At 43.4% G+C, this 7,263-nt stretch overlaps 1 long non-coding RNA gene across 1 annotated transcript; it reads right to left on the bottom strand.

Moving 5' to 3' along the window:
* Positions 1–252: 252 nt before the first annotated feature.
* LOC311077281 lies at positions 253–6,711 on the bottom strand. The gene is made up of 3 exons (XR_014604850.1): positions 6,573–6,711; positions 6,197–6,398; positions 253–3,252 (listed from the first exon to the last, which is right to left on the bottom strand). It is a non-coding gene; the product is annotated as an uncharacterized lncRNA (long non-coding RNA).
* Positions 6,712–7,263: the final 552 nt, after the last annotated feature.

Genomic DNA, 7,263 nt, shown 5'->3' with positions numbered 1-7,263 from the left:
ATGTTTCTTTTACTTTGTGTATGAAGTGCTGGGACTGAGAAAGGCTCAAATCTTCTGTCTTGTTACTGTTATTTTATTTAAAAATGGCTCTTCTATGAAAGAAGGAAATCCCTAAAAATCTTATGGAAATAAAGATCATAAAACTGGCCAGGTAATTTCCTGAGTCATGACAGATACTCACAGTATTGTTCAGTCAGAAAAAGTACAATAAGGTACAATAAAAAGTTTAAAAAAAAAAAAAAATTAAACAAGACGTTTAGAATAGGTTTATTCAGTTATACAGATTTGTTACAGTAAAGTTTTTTCATTCCAAAACATTTTATTAAGTAGCTATACTGTATATAAAGCAAAAACACATGATTAAGTCAGTGATTACTGTAAAACACAGATTCAGAATTCACTGTATTCATGAAATCGTGATGAATTCGATTTTCAACCAGATGGAACTGAATTAAATAATTTGAATGTTCTGAATCTGATTTCTGACCTTCAATGCCTGAATCATAATCATAATCATAATCATACACTGTTGGTTCATTGGCCAGAGGAGAAGTGAGAGACTATGTCTGGTTTCTCACAAGATTTATTTCTCCATTCTGTCACTGACGGAGTTTCGGTTCCTGTCGCCTTTGGCTTTTGTCTTGCTTAGTTAGGGACATTTAATTTAATATTCAGCAATATTATTGATCTCCTGCATTGACAGCATTATATGAGAACTGAACTGAGCTGACGATGACTTCACGGTTTACCCTAGAGCGGCTGTATATATAAATGAACTAAATTAATAAGTAATTAAATGAACCATCACTGAACTTACTTCAGCTGGACTATGACACTATTTTCTTCTCAATCTGCTGTACAGCAGAAACAAACTTTATCACTGTAAAGCTTATTTAAAAAAAAAACTATTGTAAAAAGTGCTGTAGAAATAAAGGTGACGACTTGACTATAAAAGCCATTCATACACATCCATCTTCTAAAAACATTTTTGGCGTATAGGAATAAAAGAAATAAGAAATAAAAGAAAGAAAAAAAAATTGTGGTATAGATAGGCAGGGGCGGCCTTAAGCATCTGGGGCCCGTTTCAATAACTAATATGGGGCCCTACCCACATAAACATACACATAATAGAGCAGAAAAAGCAAGGATTCCTGTTGGTTTGCATCAATAGTATATTATTTTATTACGTGCACTTTCAGCTTCATGAACAGGCAGCTCAACATAGAAATAATCCAACCTTATTTGATTAAAACTATATACAATTATACAGCGTTTTACATTGGAATAAGCCTTGCCCTTTCACACAGGGCAACTTCACTGCTTAACTGAGTAAACGGGGCTTTCTCCCTGGCATCTCCCTCTCCTGTCTCAGCGGTAGGAACTTCATCATCATGTTCTTGTTCTACTAACAATGTTTGGTCATCATTATTGCCAGCAGTTTGAGTTGAAGACGGATAATCTGTATTTTGGCTAGCATCCTGAGTCGGGGTTCGACCACTGCTGTCGCCGGTAACGTTTAGGGTTACAGAAGCTGGACCAAAGAAAGAGGTCACTTTTGGTAGACGGAATAAAGTTTTCTTTTGTTGTCCGATATCTTTCGTTTTTCAGCACCACTGGCATATGTACGTTTCATTTCCTCTTAAAATTATTTTCCTGCTCAAAGTAACATTTTAACCTAACGGCAAAAAAGGCAAAGGTATAAACACAATGGCTCTCATTTATCAAAAGTGCGTACACCAAATTTCCAGCGTACACCTGGCGTACACCCAAAACCACGTTGACTTTGAGATTTATCAATATGGACGTTGGCGTACGGCACACTCAAATCCTACGCCAGCTCAGGAGGTGGTGTACGCACGTTTTGAGTGCGGGAATGCGCAGAAAAACAATTCCTAACACCACAAAACGCACTGACAAACTAAAAGATATAGCCTAATATATTATGACCCACTGTAAAAAAACAACAACATAGTAATTATAAACTTCAGTGTTTATTTTTGTGCAACATGGACTTCAATGTTTAATTTGTGTGACTTTACCAAAGCATTTGAATTGTAGGCATATGTATTCCTTAAGTTGCGAGCCTGTGCGCTTTAGCTGACGTTTCAAGCCTTGTTTATACTTTCGCCTGGCTCCGCAGTGCGAGTCTCCGCAGACTGCGCGCGCACCTCCCCAAACGGACGAGGCGTTTATACTCGACGCGCTCGCTGTTGTACTATTCTTTGAAACGATGGTTAGGCCAGGGTTAGGCCCGGCAGGTATGCACGGACTGGGTTTAGTAGCCTAATGAAAGGCTTTCAATGACCAAAAAAATAATTCAGACTAACAAAATAATAAAAATGCCATTCTTCTTCTTTTAAATAATAATAATAATAATACAAATAATAATAACGACATTCTTCTTCTAAATAACAATAAGCGTCATTAATAATAAAAATCTAGAAATCAATTTTGTTTCTTTCCACTTCCCTGGTTTCGCTTTCTCTTTCTCAAAGAAGTTTCTCTTTAATTTGCCGTCTTCCGTGTGTCCATGGCGTAAAATGAGGGCGTGGGGGGAGCGGAGACTTGAATATATAGGGGCGTGTTATTCTAATGACGATCGATTTCAGCCGCGGCATTTATCAAGGGCAGGTATTGCGTACACCAGAATTTCAAAGGTACGCACAGCTTCATAAATCAGGTGATGAGAGGAGTGTAAGCATAATCTTACGCCAATATATACGCCCGTTTCTACGCAAGATTGATAAATGAGGGCCAATGTGTCATAAACTATCGATATTATACTTTAGATCGCTTAAGCCATTCGGGGGGCAGTAAACGTCGCCATGGTAACCACGGCGCGAGTTCGACCAATCAGAGACGTCAGTGTTTTGCTTAGAATTGTGGGTAGTGTAGTATTTATCCAGAAGATCGCAAATAACAAGGTTGATTTTCATACCTTATGGCTTTTATAGGAGCAGAAACTTTGGTTTCACAACCTCGTAGCTCGTGGTCAATCTACCTTGGATGGTTTAGACATTATGGCTGAAAATCAATATCCTACGGAAAAAATGAATGGGATTTTGCTGGTCTGTTGGGACGGGGCCTGTTTCAATTGAAACGGGTGAAACATAGGTAAGGCCGTGTCTGTAGACACTTTCATTAGATCGTGTTTGTTCTACACAGTTTTAAGTCTCTGTATTTGATGTGTGAGTGTCTCTCCTCTTCTGCGACTCGCTGAAACACCAGAATGAATATCAGCAACATGAGAAACTGGGAATAAAAAACATAAACATCTGATTATAGCATTCATGTAGCTCAAACAGCAGAAAATATAATGGATTCATATGCATGAATCGATTCATGAATCTTTGAATGAACGCATCTGTCCAGTCGTGGATATAAACACACACACACTGCAGAATCTGCAAAATGAGCATATTTTTAAACAAAACAAATAAGAATGTGGTCAATATGCACAACAGTCTGTCACGGTAGGGATGATTGCAAAAAGGTGCGAGGACTCAAGTGCAGAGATATGGTTTATTTACAAACGGGAAAACAAATACAAAACAAAACCCACGAGGGGGAAAAACATAACTGGAAAATACAAAACCAAAAACAGAAGCAAAACTTACTAGGGATTTACAGGGAACAGGAAACATCAGACAACGAACCGACACAGACTGCAAACAAGAGGGGACTAATAAAGGGAAACTAATCAAGGGGGAACAGGTGGGAGAACTCAAACAATAATCAGATAACAAGGGGGAGGGACCAGACAATGACATGAGCACATGGCCCAAAATAACAAAACACCCATGTGCAGCACAAGACAGGACAGGCATGTGACATTACCCCCTCCCTACGGAGCGGCTACTAGACGCTCCATCAGACCAGGGCGGGACGGGAGGGACAGACCAGGGCGGGACGGGAGGGACAGGCCAGGGCGGAGCAGACAGTCCATCGGGCGGCCAGGGCGGAGACGACCCCTCGGGCGGCCAGGGCGGAGACGACCCCTTGGGCGGCCACGGCTCAGGAACTGGAACAGACACCACCGACTCAGGAACTGGAACTGGCACCACCGGCTCAGGAACTGGAACTGGCACCACCGGAACTGGCACCACCGGCTCAGGCTCAGGAACAGACACCTCCGGCTTAGGAACAGACACCACCGGCTCAGAAACAGGAACAGACACCACCGGCGCGGCGGCGGCCATCCTGTCCGAAGACACAGGCTCGGCAGACGCGAGTTGAACAGTCTCTGTGGCGGCCATCTTGTCCGAAGACACAGGCTCGGCAGACGTGACGTGAACAGGCTCGGCGTCGGCCATCTTGTCTGAAGACACAGGCTCAGCAGACGTGATGTGAACAGTCTCTGTGGCGGCCATCTTGTCCGAAGACACAGGCTCGGCAGACGCGACGTGAACAGTCTCTGTGGCGGCCATCTTGTCCGAAGACACAGGCTCGGCAGACGTGACGTGAACAGGCTCGGCGTCGGCCATCTTGTCCGAAGACACAGGCTCGGCAGGCGTGACGTGAACAGGCTCGGCGGCGGCCATCTTGTATATATATTTTTTGTATAGCGCTTTTCACAATACAGATTGTATCAAAGCAGCTTCACAGTACTAAAATAAAATAATACAACAAAGTTTGTTTCTAGTGGAATTTATTGATTTATAGAATAAAATTAAATATCCCCAAAATATCCCCAAATGTCCACAGACACAGGCTCGGCAGGCATGACGTGAACAGGCTCGGCGGCAGCCATCTTGTCCGAAGACACAGGCTCGGCAAGCGTGACGTGAACAGGCTTGGCGTCGGCCATCTTGTCTGAAGACACAGGCTTGGCAGATGTGACGTGAACAGTCTCTGTGGTGGCCATCTTGTCCGAAGACACAGGCTCGGCAGACGTGACGTGAACAGACTCGGCGTCGACCATCTTGTCCGGAGATACAGGCTCGGTGGTGGCCATCTTGTCCGGGGACACAGGCTTAGCATCGGCCATCCTGTCCGGGGACACCGGCTCGGCGGTAGTCACCTTGTCCGGAGACACAGGCTCGGCGGACGTGCCGTAGACAGTCTTGGCACTCTCCAGGATCTGATGTAGTCTTTTGAAGACTACATCAGATTCAGCAGTTTCAGCTGAAAGAGCAGTTTCAGCTGTTCTGTCTATCTCAGACTGCACGGGGACCTCCGAGACTGGGACCACCGGAATTGGGACCACCAGACTCGGGATCACCGGAACTGGGACCACCGGACTCGGGACCACTGGAACTGGGACCACCGGCACTGGGACCACCGGAATGGCCACAGAGGGGTTCTTCCTTCTCCTCCATTTCGGAACCACCGGAAAGGGCTCTGTGCTGGACGGAACCAGTGGCGAATGGGACCCTGGGTTGGTGATGTCCAGCCCAGGGTCGAAGAGGGGCCAGAGTGGAGAGTGGTGTCGGGACTCCTCTCGACCACCTCCTCCCCTGCAGCCTCCACGAGTCCTGCGAAATATGACCAACCGGGTTCCCAAAAACGACTGTCCTCTCTCCCGGTCGGAGACTGTGGAAGAAACACTGCCGGACATGCTGCTAGATAGTGAGTTCTTCTGCTGAGTCCTCAATGGGTCGGTTCATTCTGTCACGGTAGGGATGATTGCAAAAAGGTGCGAGGACTCAAGTGCAGAGATATGATGGTTTATTTACAAACGGGAAAACAAATACAAAACAAAACCCACGAGGGGGAAAAACATAACTGGAAATACAAAACCAAAAACAGAAGCAAAACTTACTAGGGATTTACAGGGAACAGGAAACATTAGACAACAAACCGACACAGACTGCAAACAAGAGGGGACTAATAAAGGGAAACTAATCAAGGGGGAACAGGTGGGAGAACTCAAACAATAATCAGATAACAAGGGGGAGGGACCAGACAATGACATGAGCACATGGCCCAAAATAACAAAACACCCATGTGCAGCACAAGACAGGACAGGCATGTGACACAGACTTGAACTGAATTTCGCATAATAACAGATGTTTACATATAGTTCACCAGACAAAATAACTAGGTTATATCTAAACTTATGACCATAACTGCAAGTGTAAATGATGCTTTTCCTATAATAGAATTAATTTTGCACATTCAGACACTGGAGAAGATGAAACACTGTTGATGATGAAAGACACATGAGAGTTTGATCTTAAACATCATAAATACTCACAGTTTGGTTTGCCGCTATTAATGCTGTTGTGTCTGCCTATCAGCGTCTTTTTCTGTTTTGGTTCATTCGGTTCATTTTTGTCTTTATTGTTTGTCTTTTTCTCTTCTTCTTTTGTCCATAGAGTGTGTTTAATAATCTGCAGTCTGTGACGCTGCACACATGTTCTCCAATGCATTGATTTCACGTGATTTCTGCCTTTAATCTGTTCAAAAATATGGAGGTTCAGTTTAGAGTTAGGTGAATTAGTTAATGATTAGTGTGAAATACAGGTTTATGTTTCATTATAATAGAAACACAAATGTCTGGATTTAAATAGCCTAAATTAATTTATAAAAATCTCTTTACAAAACAATTAAAGACAAAGTGTTTTACTTACCTTGTGATGAGCTGAAGAGAGGGAATCTCCAGCGCAGGTCTGAGAGATCACACAGTTCAGAAGGGTTTTATGAAACACTGAACTTATATACCTCGGAGAATAAATATCTAACTTCCCAAGAGAAAAACTAACTTCCCCGTGAATAAACAAAAAGAGAACCAAAACAAAAAAAGCAGTGGCCTTTTGGCCTACAAAAATGAACAAAGCACTCTTCTCAAATAATGAAGAAGTGATGACAGGATGAATAGGGCACTAGGGGTGTGAACTGACACTGGTCTCACGGTTCAGTTCGATTACGATTATCATGTCATCGATTCAGTTCAATTCGATATCACGATGCACCGCATCCTCAATTTAAAATTTTACTTCAAAAGTGATGTGTGCGTGTGTGTGTGTGTGTGCGTGCTCGCTCGAAGTCACAGTGACAGAAACAGTGCGCGCATCAACCGTTGCCGAATCCGCTGTTGAAGGTTACGATCATCCATTTATAATCACGCGTAACAACACAGAATAATTGTAATTTGACCATCGGGTGCAGATACTTAAATCAGAGAAAACTATTGGGGCGGGTGGATGATTTATTTTTGGCTGCGGATTCGGCGTTGGAGCTCATCCGCACATCTCTAAAGCAGTCAGACTCTGCCAGGCGTTAACAGCTCGCGGTGAAAACGGCTAACGTGGTTTATCAAGT

Source organism: Abramis brama (genome assembly GCF_963993115.1).
Source record: "Abramis brama genome assembly, contig: SCAFFOLD_47, whole genome shotgun sequence".
NCBI lineage: Eukaryota > Metazoa > Chordata > Actinopteri > Cypriniformes > Leuciscidae > Abramis > Abramis brama.
This window is presented reverse-complemented; position numbering and strand designations above follow the sequence as displayed.